Here is a 20599-nt window from a genome sequence, read left to right as displayed (position 1 = left end):
AATAGTAGCATTCAACGTTCCTTGTATCATGCCCACGACTCTTGCTACACACATTCTCTACCTTTGATTGTTTTTCTAGAGACTTCCACTATCTATAAATGCATCACCATGCTCACTAGTGTCAAGTGTCAAGAGAATTGACTTTGAATCTCTTATGTGAGCAAAGCGGTAGTAACATCACTTAAAACAAGCTTGCCCTTAGGGACAAAGTTACTAATGGCAGTGCTAAACTTATCCCATGATGCAAGCAAATAACACAGCAAGAAAATGGCTTTCATTTCATCATTGAAATTAAGCCCCTTTGATGTTAACTGAGTAAATACATTGTTAAAATCGTTCAAGTTTGAACTGACACTGCTACCGTCCTTCATGTTAAGATGCATAAGCTTCTTCATCAAAAACACTTTGTTCGCTACACTCTTGACATTCCATGCTGAGCATAAAGCCTCCCACAACTCTTTAGCATTGGTCTTGTCCATAATCGTGAAAAATATAGACTCATCAAGATGCAACCTAATAGTTTCCATGGCATGAGCATCAAGTTCCTCCCATGATCATCAGTGTACAAACCCTCTTTCCACTCTTTCAATGGTGTTGCAAGTCCTTTGTTTACTGAGACATCAAGCATTCTTTGCTTCCATAAAGTGAAATTTGTGCCATCAAATTTCTTAATATATTAATCTTATTTCTCAAAATATCCATCCATGCACACAAGAGCTAACTACAAGAGAGTAACACTAAGAACTTATGATAAATTTTCTGCAAAAATTTCAGCAAAGTCTCCTCTGTTAAGAGATCAAAATCTCAACTAGAAACTTAGAAAATCATTGCAATGTCAATGCAAAAGAGTGCTAAAGCAAACTAGAGAACTCGCAAGAAAAATCCAACAGAGTCTCCTTTGTATAAAGATCAAAATCTCGAGTGAATATGAACACAACTTGCATATACTACTCAAAGAAATCGTGAGAAGACTTCCAACTTCGCATCAAAGCACCTATACCTATCAATGCATGTATTATGGCAAGATCACAAATTGGGATCTCCAACAACTTAATCCACCTCACAATGGGTAACCCAGCTCCCAATGAGCTTCAAAAAAACTCACGCAATGACCCTCGCAAAAGGCTATGCAAATGTGACCATCCACTCTCAAAAAGGGATCTTCCAAGTTGAGTCTTAAAAACACTCAATATTGTCAAAACAAGATGAAATTGGCTCCACAACAAGGCACAATGGCAGTATCCACAGCATAACGTACTTTCAAAACGTGAAACTGTCATGCAAAACCGCAAGACATGCACTCAAACAAGTACCATTGAGATGCAATCAAAATGTGGACCGAAGACTGAAGTGAGCTCCTTGTAGGGAGTAAAAATTTCTCTTATTAAAGCCCAAGCACAGCCAAGGTGCTAGTCACGCATATCTATATGCATAAAGCTCCCAGAGAGAAGCAATCACTAGTCAAATATCTTCCTCTAAACTTGGAATCTATCACTGACAAAACTTGTCAACTATAACCAAACAGGCTAGGCAAAATCAAACCACAGATGCCATGCATATGATAATTGGCACTTGTCAAGTGTAAGAACAATAGACTCACAGTGGGAAGCCTACCATAGAAAACCTATAAAACTTGTAGCTATGTAGACATGTGTCAACTGATGAAAATTGATAACATGTGAGCCATCAACGACTAAGCATCACATAATCTAACCAAATAGGTATATATCACAAAAACTACGCAAAACATGGCACTAAGAAGCCAATCAATAACTTTCAAGATTGCTCCTCTAATGATGCCATGAAAAACATTGTGTTGATGTCGAGACAGTGTGTGTGAGGTGTCGACGCCAAATCTAGTGTCGATGCCAGGTGTCACTCCTCTATGAAAGAGGCACTCACTTGTACATGTCAATGTTGAAGGAAAAGCCGATGCCACAAGCCAAGAAAATGGGATGTATTAATGCCGAGAAAATTGGATGTCAATGCCAACTTCTATTTTGCCAGACGGGAGTGTCTCACCTGTTGAAAGATGTCGGAGTCATCAAAGCCAAAAATCAAAGTGTATGTGCATATTTGATAATGTGCACCTTGTTGTAGAAGATGTGATCAGATTAGGTCAAATGGAAACCACCATTGCATCCCACAAAATGTTCCAAATCTTTGGAAATTCTGGGTTGTGCAGATCTGAGTCCATATGAGGAAATTATGGCCAAAAAACACATATGAAAATCTATTTCTACTAAATTGCCACACTGGGGGCTGAATAACCACAGTAAAATGGTCCCATTATTAGCAAAATCAGCTCCTAAATGAGTTAAATATAAGTTGAAGATCTCGGCTCCACAATCCCATACATGGCTGCAAAATTCCTACTCCAAATCTTGTTGTAAGCACACACCAATGCACTCCAATGTGTGTGCAATCAAAGGATAATAGTCTAACTGAATACTCTACTCTATAAGCACTCAAGAATGGCTACAAATCAGCTCTAAATAGTGCACAAAGCACTACGATGATGAATCTCTCTCGTTGGCAACCAATTGACTCTGATACAACTTGTGAAGAGTGTATGCATAGATGCGTGCATGCTTGGCGTGATGTGCGATAAAGGAGAACAAAGAGAGTTTGGGTGGATCTCTCAATGAGGATTGGAGTCCCTCACTACTCTTTATTGATCTATATTACCCATGAATAGAGATAAGTTTAGTACAGTCAGTAAGATGATGCATCACTAGTTGTCTTAAACCCTCACAAAGAATAACCTCTTCCATTTTCTTTACCGGATTGGCCTTCATCAACAAGAGGAGGGAATCAAGCCAAAGGAGAACTGGGAAATAATTTCTCCTTTGGACAGTCTTAGATAGTTTTAGTTATCCGAGTTTTCTTGTTTTCCATTGACACACAAGGTTGAGCTTCCTCTTATGACATTGAAGAAACTTTTGAGATATCTAGGAGGCAAGACTGCTAGATGGAATGTAGATAAGGTCATTCTACTAGAGAAGCAAGCACTAGTTTCAATGTTTTGTGTTGGCCCTCCATCTATGATCTATGCAGTCACTACTTTTTGACACATGTTGTGCATGGTCTAGCATGTGGAATCACAGACTTAAGCTAGCTTCCACACTATCAAAATCATGATCTACTTATACAAACAACCAGTCCTTCAACGTAGAGAAGAGGCCCCCTAGGTTGAAGCAAAATTTGAGACTCCATTTCCAAACCTCAATGTACTCGTGATAGATACTAATGACGAGACATGTTGTTTGAAGAGACCAAGGAAAGAAGAAGAGGACCCTTTAGACAATTCCAAGAGGCCAAGGTACCTTGTAACATTTTTGGATGACTAGAAAACATCCAATGTATTTATTTTATGCAAAAAATTCAGATTGACTTTGTTCTAATATCTTGCAAAGTACTATCGTGTGGTGCTTCTTTGTTGCAAAAATCATTCATATCAAGGAGAGACTTGAAATTACATCAAGTATTCTAGATACATCGAGTTTTGTGCTTGAATTTTTCTATCGCCAAGAGTTACAACACAACTTGTAATGATGTTGTCCAAAACCCTTTCCGTGCATTCCTTTTGTAGCCACCAATCTGCATGTCTTCTTGTTGTAAAAGATACCTCCCTTCCTTCATTGTTTTTTCGCTAATCTCATCCATGACCAATTTGATTGTCTTTTACTTGTCCCTTTTGTTGTTAAATGTGCATACGTTTTTTATACATATATTGGCATAGCTCCTTTAAGCTATTGGGTTTGTTGGCAACACCTCCATGTTGGGTGTGGCTAAAATAATCTTTACAAGCTTGGTAGCAGGTTTTCTCCATACCAAGCTACCATATTGCCTTGCAAACCAAGGCATGTGATTACATATACTATGCTACATGGAAATCAATCACATTATATGTTTGTGTCTCACAGAACGTTAGCACAAACATAAATAGAAAACACATTTACCAATCAATACATTCTCATATTAACAAACCAATTACATTACCAGAGATATGTTGATTTGTCCACACAATGATCAAAGTCTTGTGGAAGGTCTCCAAAGCCTTTGGAAATTCTCATAGTCACTATTGGTCCATGTGTTCAGTTCACAAAATTTGGATATTGCATCCAAGATTTTCCATAGCCATGCCTTGCAAGTCCTAGCTACACCATTTTCTACATGATCAATTACTACATTGTGCAATTTTTCCTTCGGTTGTATGTCAATGCTTGTCTTTCTTGTGCACTATAGCTTTTACATTGTCTGCTAGGCTCGTCTTCTAGTTGGGCTTGCAAGAAGTGATATGAAGAGTCGGGCTTTCACACCACCAATGGAAAATTTCTTTAGAACATCCCTATTAGGTTTTGTACCTAAGCCCACACCATGGGGTTCTCCCCTTACTTCACTTTGTCCATATTCATTATATCTGTTCACTAGACTTATCTACCACTTTTAAGTTAATGCTTGCATTGAATCCAAATGGTACACACACCCATGGACAAGTATGAATGACCAAATAATGGCTCACTATTATATACTTGCACTCTAGATCAATAATCAATCAAATTTGTGCTTTTTATCTTTGTGCATTGAGCCTCCTGATTGTGCTTAGTGTGGCTTCACATGATTCTTTCATCATCATCATGAATGCAAGCCTAATCTACCCCCATTAATCGATTTACTTAACATGTGGTATTATAGCTTAAAGCTAGGCTATCTCTATTAGCCTAGGTTTGGGTCTTGTGGATATGAGTAGGTTCATCATTCTTCCCTAAGCTAGGCCATTCCAATCTCTCTCTCTCAGGCTTGCTTGGATGGTCACCATTAATAATTCCCTTGCATTACATTTAGGACGTGTATGTCTTTGTTATCTACATAAATATCCAAAAACAAATATTTACATGTTCAAAGACCAAGACTTAAAAAAGGTTCTCTATACAAAATAAACTTACATAGAAAATTTTGTACAAACAAAGAATGTTAGGTTGGTATAAGTCACCATCCTAGATAAGTACAAAATTGTTATCAAAATCTTAGACTTGCATCCTTTCTTTTAGTGACGATAGCAACCAAAATGTTGAACCAAAGAGAGTAGCCCTCACCTGCACCCATAGAAACAACACAATATTCAATTAGCATTGGTTTTGTATGCAGATGATGCATGGCATCGTAGTTGTTATCCATGTCACAAAGGCTCAAATATTTTGGTGGATGCTATCTAGAACAAAGGGAAATTTTATGACTTCAAAGCTACCAATTTAGGTAGTAAATTGCAACCTCAACACTTTATTGCAAATTTTGTTACAAAATTATGAAAAAAACAAAGGATTTACAAATGAGGCAATCCTCTGCTTACTGTCCTTATAATTAAATCACCTTATCCTTGCAAGCCCTTTTAAGGGAGAGTTGTTTCCTATTATTTGCCACGTTCTTTGACACAAAGAAGGCAACATAGCTAGCCCTTGCTTCTCTAATTTTTGCCAAGATTTGAGCCCTCTTAAGTGGATCATATAGAGCGATTATATTCTGATACTTCTTGGGGGTCAATAGACATTTAGTTTAGCTGGGATCAGTATTGTTTGATGAATAGTCGCATCTTTCAAAAAACCATCACAATAGTGTACATTGCTTGTGTACAGAAACCTTCTAATCCTATAATGCTAATTGAAGTTCAAATCCTACCCCCGTTTAGAGCATGTGAAAACAAGACTAACATGATATTCAGCCCTATATTAAGTTAATGAAGTTTAATTCCCTCCTAAAGGTAAAATCAAATACAGGTTACTCCATTGTAAGTAACAACCTTGTAACATTTATGGTTTTTTAACCCTAGTCATATATGACAAGCCACACCTAACTTAGAGACCTTACCCTTATAAGTAAAATGGTATCGTTTGTATGTTGGCTCAGAGGCCACTCCGATAGGCTATCCTTAGTCATATGATGACGACATGAAACCGTCAAAGATACATCACCTCACCCAAGCCACACTTCCCATTGAGTTTTGCAAATCCCATCACTTCTTTTTAAGCTGAGTAAATACCAACTAGAGTGCTTCGTTAGCTGTGTTCTTATCAAATTAAGATTAAGTAAAATATTGGAAACTATATATGCCATTTTAGCACTTCTCGAGTGAAAAAAAAAATGTTTATTTGATGGTATTAATTTATGTCTAAGATATTTATTAAATGTGAGGAGAGACTTCAAAACGAAGGGAAGGGAGAGAGAGAGAGAGAGAGAGAGTTTTTTATCCGAGAGAAAATGAAGCACACAGAGAGATTTCATCAAAGCGTGTTATATTTTTTTACCTGAAAGTGTTTGGGATACCGATTCTCGTGGTTCAGAGATGTTCTTTGGAAAAATGGGATACCGACCGTAGTGCTTCAAAGGGGTACCTCGCAAAAAACCACAAGGAGGGTTAGAATTTTGTCAAGTTCAATGTTCGTGATCATACAAGATGTCAATGTTATTAATTGTTTGTTGTTCCATTTTCATGTTTCCAAAAAAAAAAAGAAAACATGCAAGTCTCCTTACATGGAGGAGTTTGCACAATCTTCCCCTACTTTTATAATACGAGGGAACGTACCATTCCCACGGCAACGTGCAATTTTCAATGCATTCATTAACTGCGTTCTCACTGTCAAAAATAAAAAAATGATAATTCTTACTCACTACAGGATTGAATGTCTCTCCTTGATGCACTTCCTTGCATCAATGATATTGGGCATCGTGCGTAGAGCCACATGCCTTCAAGATGCATGCATAGGTGATTGCATCTGGAGAGAGGTCCTCGCTTTGCATCTGTTGAAAGAGAATTAGAGCTTTTTGGCCCTGCCTCCGTGGGACAAATCTTACATCCACACTCCAGATCACATGAAGCACGATAATTTTTTGCAACAACCCATGACTAGTAATCTCATCATTAATTCTCTCACCCATGTCAATGTCTTTCATAAGGCTACACACCTTCAATGTGCAAGCGTAAGTGATTTCATTGGGACAATTGGAAAGAGGCCTTTGCTATCCCACGAGAACAACAAAGTACTTCCTTGAAACAGCCACTTTGGGCTTATCTATAATAGTGATGACAGTTCGGACATGAAAACTTCTCATGCTTTTGTGAGTCTGCTTGATGTGTTTCACGAGTATTGCTTCTTCTCTAGAGTTGTTAGTGGATTTGTTGCCTTTTTGTGGACATTGTAAGGGCACCACATTTACCATACATATAAAGAAAATCCCTGCTAAGAACATCCTTGCTAAGAACAACCTATTTCTGAATAGCTTGTGAGTGACTAGCACTCTCATCATAAATTCTCTCACCCATGTCAGAATATTACAAAGTCTTTCAAGATGCTAGCATAGGTGCTTGCTTCCATAGATGATTGCATTGGAGAAAGGCCTTCTCCTTGCATATGCTTATTGCCTTGAGGAGCTTCCTTGCCAACGTTTGCGTCGATTCAAAGTGATTACCCATCTTGTGGTTTTTCTGTGAAGGTACCAAGAAAGAACAAAGGAAGTCGATCTCCTGTTTTCATTGAAAGGCTTTAATTCTGACGATTTCTCAGTTTGCAATGAGAAAGACGTCAGAGGGCCAAAACTGTAGTTTAGAGCAGGAATAGCTAAATAGTTGCACGTCTTGACAAGTCGACTGATGAAGGCATAAAAAAAGCGAGCAAGCACTTGCCTGATGGTCGATGCCATGTGGATTAAGGATTCTTACTTTGCATCCGCTGGAAACAACCTAGGGCTTTCTGGCCCTGCTCTTCTTGCGCACATCTCGAATCAGCGCATTCCAAGAGACGACATTCCAGATAGGAAGATCCTCAAGCACATTTTGTGCTTTCTCAAGCGTACCACATTTGACATACATATCGACCAAGACAATACTGCCAAGCAGGGCATCTTTCTTCAATAGCCTCCAACTCACAATATACTTCTGAGTTTTTGTGCCCATATCAGCATCTTGTGTAGAGCCACATGCCTTCAAGATACGTGCAAAGGTAATTGCATCTGGAAAGAGACCCTCGCTTTGCATACTTGTCGACCAAGACAATGCCAAGCACGACATCTTTTCTCAACAACCTTCGACTAACAATACAATTGTGAATTTTTGTGTCCATATCAGCATCTTGCTTGTAGAAGGTCACATTCAGACTCAATTTGGAGAGATGCATTACTGAAAGCTACCTAGAGCTTTCTGTCGTGCGTATCCTGCAATTAGTGCATTCCAAAAGATGACATTCTGGACGAAAAGTTCCTCAACCACTTTTTGTGCTTTCTCAAACGCACCACATTTGGAAGGCAGTACAAAGCACAACATCTTTTTTCAACAGCCTTTGACCAACAATACAATTATGAATTTTTGTGCCCATATCAGGTTCTTGCGTACGTGATTGCATCTGGATAGAGGCTACTGAAAACAAAATAGAGCTTTTTGGCCCTGCCCTTGTGGAGCAAATCATGAAATCAGTGCATTCGAAGAGTCCACACTCAGGACACGAACCTCCTCGAGCACTTGTGTAGAGCCACATGCCTTCAAGACGAAAGTATAAGTGACTGATTTGGAGAGATGTACTTGCTTTGCATCTGCTGAAAACAACCTAGAGAATTTTGGCCATGCTCCTGTTGTACACATCCCGCAATCAGAGCATTCCAAGAGGCCACATTCTGGACGGAAAGCTGCTCAACCACTTTTTGTGCCTTCTGAAGCACACCAACCACATTAGGCAGTGCCAAGCACGAAATCCTTTTTCAACAGCCTCTGAGTAACAATATAATGGTGAATCTTTGTGCCTATATCAGTGCCATCTTGCGTAGAGCAACATGTCTTCAAGATGCATGTGTAGCTGATTGCATTAGGAGCGAGCCCCTTGCTTCGCTTCAACAAGAGTTTTCTGGCCCTGCCCTTGTTGCGTGCATCCCGCAATCATTGCATTCCAAGAGGCGACATTCTGGCCAAGAAGCTGCTCAAGCACTTTTTGTGCTTTCTCATGCAGCCCACATTTGGCATACATATCGACCAAGGTAGTGCTAAGCACGACAATTTTTTGCAACAACCACTATGAAAGAGAATTTTCAGCCCATATCGACATCTTGCATACAGCCACATATCTTCAAGATGCACACATGTGTGATTGCATCTGGAGAGAGGCCCCTGCTTTGCATCCGCTGAAAACAACCGAGAGCTTTCTGGCCCTGCTCCGTGTGTCCTGCAATCAATGCACTGCAAGAGACGGCGTTCGGGAGAGAGACCCTACCTGCGATTGCATCTGGTGCCCCGCATGCCTTCGAGATGCCAACGTAGGCGTAGATGATTTCATGTAGAGAGACCCTTCCTGCCATTGAGACAGGAAGCTCCTCAGGCAAGTTTTGTAAGGTCCTCACTTTGCAACCAATAGCCTTTGACTAACAATATGATTGTGAATTTTTGTGCCCATACCAGCTTGTGTAGAGCTACATGGCTTCATGCATGCGTACATGATTGCATCTGGAGAGAGGCCCTTGCTTCGCATCTGCTAAAAACAAAAAAGAGCTTTCTGGCCCTGCCCTTGGAGCAAATCATGCAATCAACGCATTCCAAGAGTCCACACTCACGGCATGAAGCTCCTCGAGCACTTGCATAGAGCCTCATGCCTTGAAGACGAAAGTATAGGTGACTAAATTTGGAGAGACATACTTTCTTTGCATCCATTGAAAACAATCTAAAGCTTTCTTGCCCTGCTCTTGTTGCGCACATCCCGCAATCAGTGCATTCCAAGGGGCGACATTCCGGACAGAAAACTTCTCTAGCATTTTTTGTGCTCTCTCAAGCACAGCACATTTGGCATACATATCAAGCAAGACAGTCCAAAGCATGGCATCTTCTTTCAATATCCATGTTCTTGTTCGGCACAACCTGTAATCAATCCATTTCAAGAGGCGACATTCCGGACACGAAGCTCCTTAAGCACTTTTTGTGCCCATATCAGCTTCTTGCATGGATCTTCATGACTTCATGCATGCATACGTGATTGCATCTGGAGAGAGGCCCTCGCTTTGCATCTGCTAAAAACAGAATACAGCTTGTTGGCCCTACCCTTGTGGAACAAATCAAGCAATCAATGCATTCTACGAGTCCAAACTCAGGACACGAAGCTCCTTGAGCACTTGCATAGATCCACATGCCTTGAATGAATATGGAGAGATATACTTGCTTTGCATCCGCTAAAAACAGACTAGAGCTTTCTTTCCCTGCTCTTGTTGAGCACATCCCGCAATCATTGCATTCCAAGAGGCGACATTCCGGACAGAAAACTGCTCTAGCACTTTTTGTGCTCTCTCAAGCACACCACATTTGGCATACATATCGACCAAGACAATCCCAAGCATAGCATCTTCTTCAATAGCCATGTTCTTGTTGTGCACATCCTGTAATCAATGCATTTCAAGAGGTGACATTCCGGAAAGGAAGCTCCTCAAGCACTTTTTGTACCCGTGTCAGCTTCTTGCGTAGAGATACATGCCTTCATGCATGCATACGTGATTGCATCTGGACAAAGGCCCTTTCTTCGCATCTGCTGAAAACAGAATAGAGCTTTTTGCCCTGCCCTTGTGGAGCAAATCATGCAATCAGCACATTCCAAGAGTCCTCACTCAAGACACGAAGCTCCTCGAGCACTTGCGTAAAGCCACATGCCTTGATTGGATTTGGAGATATATACTTGCTCTGCATCTGCTACAAACAACCTAGAGCTTTCTGCCCCTCCTCTTGTTGTGCGCATCCGGTAATCAGTGCATTTTAAGAGGGGACATTTCGGATAGAAAGCTCCTCAAGCACTTTTTGTTCTTTCTCAAGCACACCACATTTGGCATACATATCGACCAAGACAGTATCAAGCATGACATCTTCTTTCAAAAGCCCCGTTCTTGCTGTGTCAAGCACACCACATTTGGCATACATATCGGCCATGACAATCCCAAGCATGGCATCTTCTTTTAATAGCCATGTTCTTGTTGTGCACATCCCGCAATCAATGCATTTCAAGAGGCGACATTCCAGAAAGAAAGCTCCTCAAGCACTTTTTGTGCCCATATCAGCTTCTTGCGTAGTGATACATGCTTTCATGCATGCATATGGGATTGCATCTGGAGAGAGGCCCTCGGCTCGCATTTGTTGAAAACAGATTAGAGCTTGCTGCCCTGCCCTTGTGGATCAAATCATGCAATCAGCACATTCCAAGAGTCCACACTCAAGACACGAAGCATAGAGCCACATGCCTTGATTGAATTTGGAGAGATATACTTGCTCTGCATCTGCTAAAAACAACCTAGAGCTTTCTACCCTGCTCTTGTTGCGCTTATCCCACAATCAGTGCATTCCAAGAGGCGACATTCCAGACAAAAAGCTCCTCAAGTACTTTTTGTGCTTTCTCAAGCACTGGCATACATATCGACCAAGACAGTCCCAAGCACATTGACATCTTCTTTCAACAGCCCTGTTCTTGCTGTGCACATCCTGCAATCAATGCATTTCAACAGTCGACATTCCGGACAAGAAGCTCCTCAAGCAATTTTTGTGCTTTCTCAAGTGCACCACATTTGGCATACATATCAACCAAGGCAGTGCCAAGCACGACATTCCTTTTCCACAGCCTCTGACTAACAATGTAATAGTAAATTTTCATGCGTAGAGCCACGTGCCTTCACGATGCATGCCAAGGGGATTGCATCTGGAGAGAGGCCCTCGGTGAAAACTGATGACATTTCGAACAGAGAGAGGGAGCTTGACAATTCTGAAAGTCGTGGAGCGTTGCTGCCATGACGAGTTCGACCTCCCTGCGACGATTAAAAAACGTGCGGAACTGTTAAAAATAACAAGGACGTAGCTGTTTGAAAGTGCATCCACGTGGACAAAGGAGCTGTAAAATTTTTTATTTTGCCTTCTACACTAACGAATTAAACAGGTGGCATAAGTGAAGCCATCTTTCCACCAGTAGCACAAACACTATAACTGAAAAAACCAGCAGATATCACTTGTCATGGTGAAATCCAAAACCAAAAATCAATTTATTAGGTCAGTCAATTCAACATCTCAAATTCTAAACCAGTGCCAATGTATCAAAATGAGCCTCTAATCCCATCGGCATTGCTTGCCAAGACTTCAACAATCAAATTAAACAAGCAAGCAATTTTTGGTACATGCAATGAACTTTCCCTTTATTCTTTTGCAATAATAATCAAACCATATCATCAACCATACTTTTACCCATGTTGGAATTTCAGCCCCTCATTGGTTTTTTTGTAGTTAACCGTATAGACCATAACCATACCTTATAGCCAACCTTGTTTGTAGTTACCCTACGAGACGAGTGTCAAGCTTGTATGTTAAAAACTAAACCATCTCCACCCAATCTTGCAATCCATGTATATTCATGTAACCTAATAACTCTAAAACCCTTAGTAAAAGAGAAAATGAAACCCATTAATACATAATGCATACTCTAAAAGATGTCTACCCTTACTAATGTATAATAAAACCATTTACCGTGACTACAAGCCCATGCAAATTCCATGTTAGAGTAAGCAAGAACAACCTTGGGAGTACATTATCAGATGTGAGATTATATATGCACTCATTGACACATACTTTAGTAGGAAACCAACAGACATACCCACAATGTACCATAACATAAACAAAGAGTCATAGTTCCATCATATGTGCCAGATAAGGCCACCCACTAGGGACTGTGCCAAAGTTTTCACATCTAAAAGAGTGGTGTATATCAGTGCTTTGATATGGTAGTTTCCCACGAGTTAGAACAAACATTAAAAGGACTTGAAACCCAACAATATCAGTAATTTTAATTCTAGAGCGGGCTATGGAGTTTCTAATTTTATCATGTGGGATCATGCTCTATCAACAAACGAATACACATGTCATAAAATATAATATCTAACTTTACCAAATGATTTTCTCATATTAAACTGATCATTTAATATGGGAAGATAAAAGGGGAACAAGAGTTAGGATATAGATATGTGCTTCTAGATCTATCTCAACAGGGGACCAAAAGGAGAAATGGTTGCATCTCAATAGGGGTCCAAAAGGAGATGGTCTACCAAAGAGCAACGTGCAATAAGTGCTTCTAGATTTATCTCAGCAAGGGACCAAGAGCAGAGATGGTTACATCTCAATAGGGGTCCAAAAGGAGGTAGTCTATCAAAGAGCAACGTGCATCTAATGGAGCTTAAAAGACCTTAGGGTTAGCTTCATTAAAGACCTCCAAAGGTTAGTGTTAAAAGTACTTAGACCTTAGGCAAGTTAGGGTTGTGCTTGAGGTGGGAACCCGGCCCAAGCTTGAAGTGCTTGTCATGCTTGGTGACTAAGGCACTTGAGGTGCTTGTCATGTTTGAGGTGCTTGTCATGCTTGCTGACTAAGGTACTTGAGGTGCTTGGCGTGCGTGCTGGCTAAGATGCTTGTCATGCTTGATGAGGAAGGTGCTTGAGAAGCTTCCCATGCATGGGGGGTAAGGTGATTGAGTCAAAAAGAGACCCTACAAAGGAGGGGGAAAGCCCCAAAGTTAGGGGAATCTTTGCCTTAACCTCCCACTCACCCAAAGGGCACCCCCTTTCTCAAGGGGCACATGGACACATGTCAAGCTCTCCCTATTCTTAGCCACATGGTGTGCTTGAATCCTATTGGCTTGGCTAAAGAGGGGTCCAATGAGATTCTAGTTCAATTCAACAAATATCTAGATATTTTCAAGTTCTCTCTCTCAAAGAGGCAAGGAGGACACTTGTCCTAATGCTACCCATGTTGCTTGAAATGCATTGTGCATGTGATTGGCTAGTCTTAGAGGGGTCCAATGAGCTTCAAACTTGAGCTACAAGGAGGGGTCAACCAAAGCAAGCAAGGGGTGTGCTTGGGGGTATACACTCTCTCACACTCATTTTTCACACATTCTCACTTGGTGAAAGTGCAAGAACTCCACCTCCTTCTCCAAGCTTGTTGAGAAGTTGAGAGCCTACACCAACACTCTTTGGCTATGGAATGCAAATCCAACCAAGAGACATGCTTCAATTCTTAGCTTGCCATCTTCTCCATCTTCATTACTATGCTATTACGTATGCTAGCAAGTAGAGTGATGGTAAGTGAGGAACTATTTCTTTCTCCTATGAATGTTTCTTCTTCATCTTCCCTACCCTCATTCCCTGCTAGTTCTCTTCACCTTCGAAGGTTTTTGAGGCCTTGGGACCGAGGTTGGGGATGGTTAATGCTTTTATAAAGTTTATGTTATGATCGTGATGCATGAAGCTTTCCATATTCATAGCATCACCAAGGTCACAAGGAACACAAAGATTGTATTATACCAAGTCTCTCTTTACGGGAGAATATATAATACAAAAGCCTATTGGAGGGGGGACCGGTTCCACATAAATCCAGTCCTCAACTGTTGTCAAGTTCTCTAACTCTCTCTCTCTTGCAAAAGTATTGTTCATGCCAAGTTAATTAAGTATAATGGTTATGTTGTACCGCTAATTAAGTTCACCCTCTATGTTCTCAAAGTAGTCTCACAAAAATGCTCTCTTTAATTCTCCTAATTCTGCTATTCTCAAAGTTCATAGGCCATTTCCATTACACATGCCACTCCCTTTTTTTCTGGTACATGCATGTAAAAGGGTGGTTAGTATAGTTGGACCTTTTCTATATATGTAATCTTGCTAGTCAATATGCCACGTATCACATGATAACATACTTCTATGTGTTTTGACTTGGAGTGAAGCATGGGGTTCTTTGCTAATGTGATTGCACTTTGACTATCACAATGCAAGACTGGAGTTTGAGTAATGCCAAGATCTCCCACTAGGTGATCTAACCACACAACATCCTTGCTAGCATCATAGACTACCACAGACTCTACCTTTGTGGTGGAAGATGACGTACATTCTTGGAGACATGATCTCCATGATGCGGCTACTCCAGTAAATAGGAAAACATAGCCAAATTTGGATCTTTGACTATCCACACAACCCACACAATCAAGATCCATGTAACCCAAAATGGACGGATCACTATTTCCAAAGTGTAAGCACTTGTCTGTCGACCTTTTAGATATCTCAAAATGTGCTTCACTGCTTCCTAGTGCTTTCTGCCAGGATTTTCCATAAATCTACTAACTACTCCCACTACAAAAGTTATGTCTAGTCTCATGGCTACCATGGTGTACATAAGACTACAACTACTGAAGAATATGGCACCATGGCCATTTCCACTTTCTAAGCATCAGACTTGGGAGCATCATTCTTGCTAAGTTTTCATAGGCCTGCATTGGGGTACTCAATGTAGCTGCCCCCCGCGTATTAAAACATTGCAAGACCTTGTGAATATACGTTTCTTGAGACAACTCCAATCTTCCACGTTTTTAAACCCTCTTGATACGCATACCAAGAAAGTGAATTGCATCTCCCAAATCCTTCATAGCTAATTGCGTGCTAAGTAACTTCTTCATGATGGAAATCTTATCTTTAGACTTCCCGGCAATGAGCATATCATCGACATAAAGTATCAAGATGATAAGTGAACCATCATTCAACTTTTGGGTATGCAAGTAGTGATCTTCATGGTTCCTTTCATACCCTTGGGACTACATGTACTTGTAAAACTTCATGTACCACTTCCTTGAGCCTTGTTTTAAGCCATACAATGCCTTACACAATCTACACACTAGTTTTGTCCTCATAGGCTTCTTATGTTTGACTTCAAAGCCCTCTACTTGTTTCATATAGACATCCTCATATAGATCCCCGTGAAGAAATTCCATATTCATATCCATCTGGACCAATTCCATGTCTTCAGTGGCTACTAGTCCAAGCACAAGATGCAATGTAGGCATCTTGAGTAGCAGAGAAATGATTTCATCAAAATCCACACCTTTCTTTCACTTGAAACCCTTATCAACCAATCTAGCCTTGTACTTAAGCTAGGAATCCTATGTTATGTACTTCTTCTTGTACACCCATTTTCAAGGCAAGGTTTGTTTACCCTCTGACAACTCTATCAAATCCCAAGTTTCATTAGCCACAATCGAGTTGTACTCAGATTGCATTGTGTCCTCCCACTTCATGCTATCTTCCATCTCAATAGCCTCTTGGTAGTAAGTAGACTCTATGTAGTCATTGACCAATAGATAGTCTAATCCTGGTTGAAACCACTCAGGCGCACACGATATACATGTAGATCTCATCACTACCTGACTAGTGGACTCTGATATGAGGAGCACTACTAGCATTAGGTACATCGCTAGTAGACTGAGTTGTTTGTGTAATTGGACTTGAGGCTACCTCCTTGAATCTCACTTTGCGATACTCAACCTCTTTCATGGGCTGTTTGTGCATCTTTGATTCATTAAAGATCACATGTGAGCTACAAATAACTCTCTAAGATTTCGGGTGCCAAATGCAATAACCCACATCTCAATTTGCACCGTGGCCAATGAAGATGTATTTGTATGAGTTGGGGTCTAGCTTTCCACACCTTTTGAGTAAAGTCATCTCTAAAAGTCGGGAAATATAATGCCCCCCTAGAGACTTCATCTTTCCACACCTTTTGAGTAGAGTCATCTATGAAAGTCGGGAAATATAATGCCCCCCATAGAGACTTATGTGGCATAGGCTTGCATAGATCACTATGAACCAAATCTAGAGGATTTCCTAACTTCCTATCCAATGGTGATGAGGTAAGCCTAGTCTGATTTTTATACATGCAATTCTCACACAAACATTAGAATAGTTTAACCCACTGTTAACTATTTCATTCCATTCTGACTCATATGACCAAGCCGGCTATGCCACAACTCAGCAAAAGGCAGCTCTGCTACATAGATAGAATTCTCTTTCACAAAAGAGACATACAAGGAATATAATAAGCAAGACCTATGGCCTTTCAGCATGACCAAGTTGCCTTTTCTTATAATTCAGGAACCATTGCCAAACACTCTAGTGTATCCAAGATAATCAAGTTGTCCTACTGAAACCAAGCTCTTAGTTAGCTTTGGCACTTGTCTAACACTTTGTAGTGTGAACTCAATATCAAGCGTCTTCATCAAAAACACTTTGTTTGGTGCATTCTTACCATCCCATGCTGAGCATAAAGACTCCCACAATTCTTTAGCATTGGTTTGGTCCATAATCGTGAAGAATATACACTCACCAAAGTGAAACCTAATAGTTTCCATGGCATGAGCATCAAGCTCCTTCTACTGATCATCAGTGTACCGAGCCTCACTGTGCTCTTTCAATGGCATTGCAAGTCCTTTGTTGATTAGCACATTAAGTATTGTCTTCTTCCATATAGTGAAATTTGAGCCATCAAGTTCCTTAATGTAGAAATCTTCTTTCTCAGAAGATTCAGCCATACTGACAAGAGTTAAATGCAAGAGAGTAATTTTTTGTGAAAATTTCAATAGAGTCTCCTCTGTTTAGAGATGAAAATCTCAACTAGAAACTCAACAAAAAACGCACTACAATGCCAATGCAAAAGAGTGTTGTAAGCAAACTAGAGGACTCATGAGAAAAAATTGGCAAAGTATCCACTATACAAAGATCGAAATCTCAAGCCAAATCAAGACAAAATCAACACATAAAGTATCAAGAGTGCTCTCTGGAAATAAAATGGCATATACTGCTCAAAAAACTGCCAACTTGGCACCAAAGCACCTATACTTGTCCATACATGTCCTATGGTGAGTCCACAAATGGGGATCTCCAAACAACCTAATCCACCTCGCACTGGGTAACCCAGTCCTGAGTGCTCGGCTTCAAAAGACCTCACACAATGACCATCACAAAAGGCTATGCAGACATGACTAGCAATAGTCTTAGAAAGGGCTCCTCTAGACCAAGTCTCAGAAACATCCAAGACTACCAAAATAAGCCAAAATTGGCTCCACAATGAGGTACAATCACAATATCTGCATACAATGTATATCCAAGAAATGTAAAATTGTCACTGCAAGCATGTAGGACACGCACTCAAACAGGCACCACTAAGATGCAAGCAAAATCTGGACTCAAGTGAGCTCTCTCCGCGGGAAGTAAAAGCCGCTCTCAATAGAGCACAAGCGCACATAAAATGCAAGTCACACATATCCATACACATAAAAATTCACTGGTCAAAAATCTCCCACTAAAACTGGAATCTTTCACTGACAAAACTTGTCAACTGTAACCAACTAGGCTAGGAAAATCAAACCACATATGTCATACATGCCGTAATCAACACCTATCAAGTGTGAGAACAATATACTCGTAGTGGAAAAATCTACCAAGGAAACCCATAAAGCTATAGTTGTGTAGACATGTGAGAACAATAGACTCGGAGTAGAAAAATCTGCCAAGGAAACCTATAAACCTGTAGTTGTGTAGATGTGTGAGTTCGCAGACTAATAAAATTGGTAACATGTGAGCTATCAATGGCTACGCATCACATAACCGAACCACAAGAGACATACATCAAAAAATCTATGCAAAATAGAGCACTAAGAAGCCAAGCAGTAAATGTCAATACTTCTCTCTCTTTATGATGCCATGAAAAACGATGTGTCATGTTGATGTCGATGCCAATGTCAATGTCAATGTCGATGCCAATGTCAATGTCAATGTCGATATCAATACCAAGACGATGCCGATGTCGATGCTGGGTGTCACTCCTCTATGGAGGAGGCACCTCACCTATGCACATCAGTGTTAGAGGAGAAATCGATGTGGCAAGCTCGAGTCATGGATGTCGAGAAAATTGCGTGTCAATGTTGACTTCCACCATCGCACGGAAGTGTCTTGCCTGTTCAAAGATGCCGGAGTCACTGAAGCCAAAAAATCGGAGTGTGTGTGTGTATCGATGTCAAAAACATCATCTGAAAACTACCTTTTGCTATGCTACTCAAATGGAGATTCTAATAGTGTAAATGGCTTTGAAAGGGGGATTAAACCCTAGGACGCCTGGTGGAAATACTCTCGGCACAACAAAGAAGTCATAGCAACAACCAAAACCGAATATTGGCCTAAAACAACACGTGTGGATGTAAATTTCATCTCTCTCTCTCTCTCTCTCTCTCTCTCTCTCTCTCGTGCTATGAGCTCTCCACTTCACTACCGTGTGCTCAAATCAAGCTCTGAACCTCCTTTTGCGGACTGTTCAAGCTTTTGAACAATCTGCAAAAGCTCTACATAGAGTACAATATTTGTTGTGTCCTTCACCTAAGGTTGTAAGCCTTAGCTTGTTCTGAAGCTCGTGCATGTGAGCGGAAGGAAGACACCACCGTAGATTTGATACCACTTGTGGAGTGTACGGTGCATGCAGAGTGCGAGGGAGATGAAGAGAAGACACAGAGTTTTGGTGGAGCTCAACATGAGATTAACCATTCCTCACTACTCCCATATTGTTCTATATAACCAATGAATATAATAAGGTTGGTACGATCAGTATGATGGGTTCCCAGCCAGTTGGCTTGAATGCTAACAATTTGTGCTTGTCATGATGGTCTGTGTCTGCTTCCCATCTCCCATTGTAGTTGTCCATCAGCCTCTGTTATTGTGTTAGTCTCCCTTCCTTAACCACATTTTGTGTGTGATCCTACTCGTTTACTATGCTTATTGGCATCACTCACGTTAGTATAAAATTTTTCGTTGTCTTTCCCATATGAATGCTAAGATCCATGTGAATGAGAGCATCTCTCAGCTCTCTCTGAATGTTGTCTTCTAGAATGTGCTGAGTGTTGAGAGGCTCAATGCTCCTCACCCCCTTTTCTCCTTGAATTGGCATAAGTTTCATCAATATGAGAGTGTGGTTATTCATCAAAGCCCTGCTCTGATTCCTCAGCTGTTGTGCTGATATGGTCTTGATCCTCAGCAAACATTGTAGTCGCTCTCCTTCCTCACACTATATGACATGGAGGCATTGCAAATAGCTGATTGACTGTGAATTCTAAGTAGGAGATTGGTTCTCGTCAAGAGCTTTAACTCACCATCGTGATCACCAACATGGAATGAGTTGGTCACTTGATAGCTATTCCAGGGTTTGAATTTTAGAGTCAGATGCCATATGTCAAGTCATATAAGATGAAAAGAATACTTCAGAAGACTAGATTAAGAATTTAGACAAATAATTGAACTAGAGTTAAAGACTTCATATGAAATGAACTAAGGCAACTAGAAATGTTGATTCGGACTCATAAATTGCTTCAAAAGTACAAAGTTGAGAAGTACAAGTGGTACAACACTTAGTGCTCAAAAGATCTATAAAATGTCCATCGACTAGAGTTACAAGAGATATAAGGGTTCCAATACATAGACCCCCAAAATGGGATTAATGGGTCCTATTTACAGGTACCCGCAGTGGGCCTACACTAGGGTCTGATTGGCCACACAATCACACAGGGTCTAGTAACTACCAGTAGCTCTACTTGGTAACTCATCAAGTATATAAGGTATTCCTAGAGTTGGTTCCAACCTTTTACAAGGACAATGATACAACATATAAAAGAGGATATATTAGCTTAGAGTTCAATCTTTTAAATCTCAAGTACTTTTGAATTGCAAAGATTTCTTCTTCAAAAAAGGAGGCAA

Source organism: Adiantum capillus-veneris, chromosome 17, assembly GCF_014529385.1.
Source record: "Adiantum capillus-veneris isolate H3 chromosome 17, ASM1452938v2, whole genome shotgun sequence".
Taxonomy (NCBI): Eukaryota; Viridiplantae; Streptophyta; class Polypodiopsida; order Polypodiales; family Pteridaceae; genus Adiantum; species Adiantum capillus-veneris.
This window is presented reverse-complemented; position numbering follows the sequence as displayed.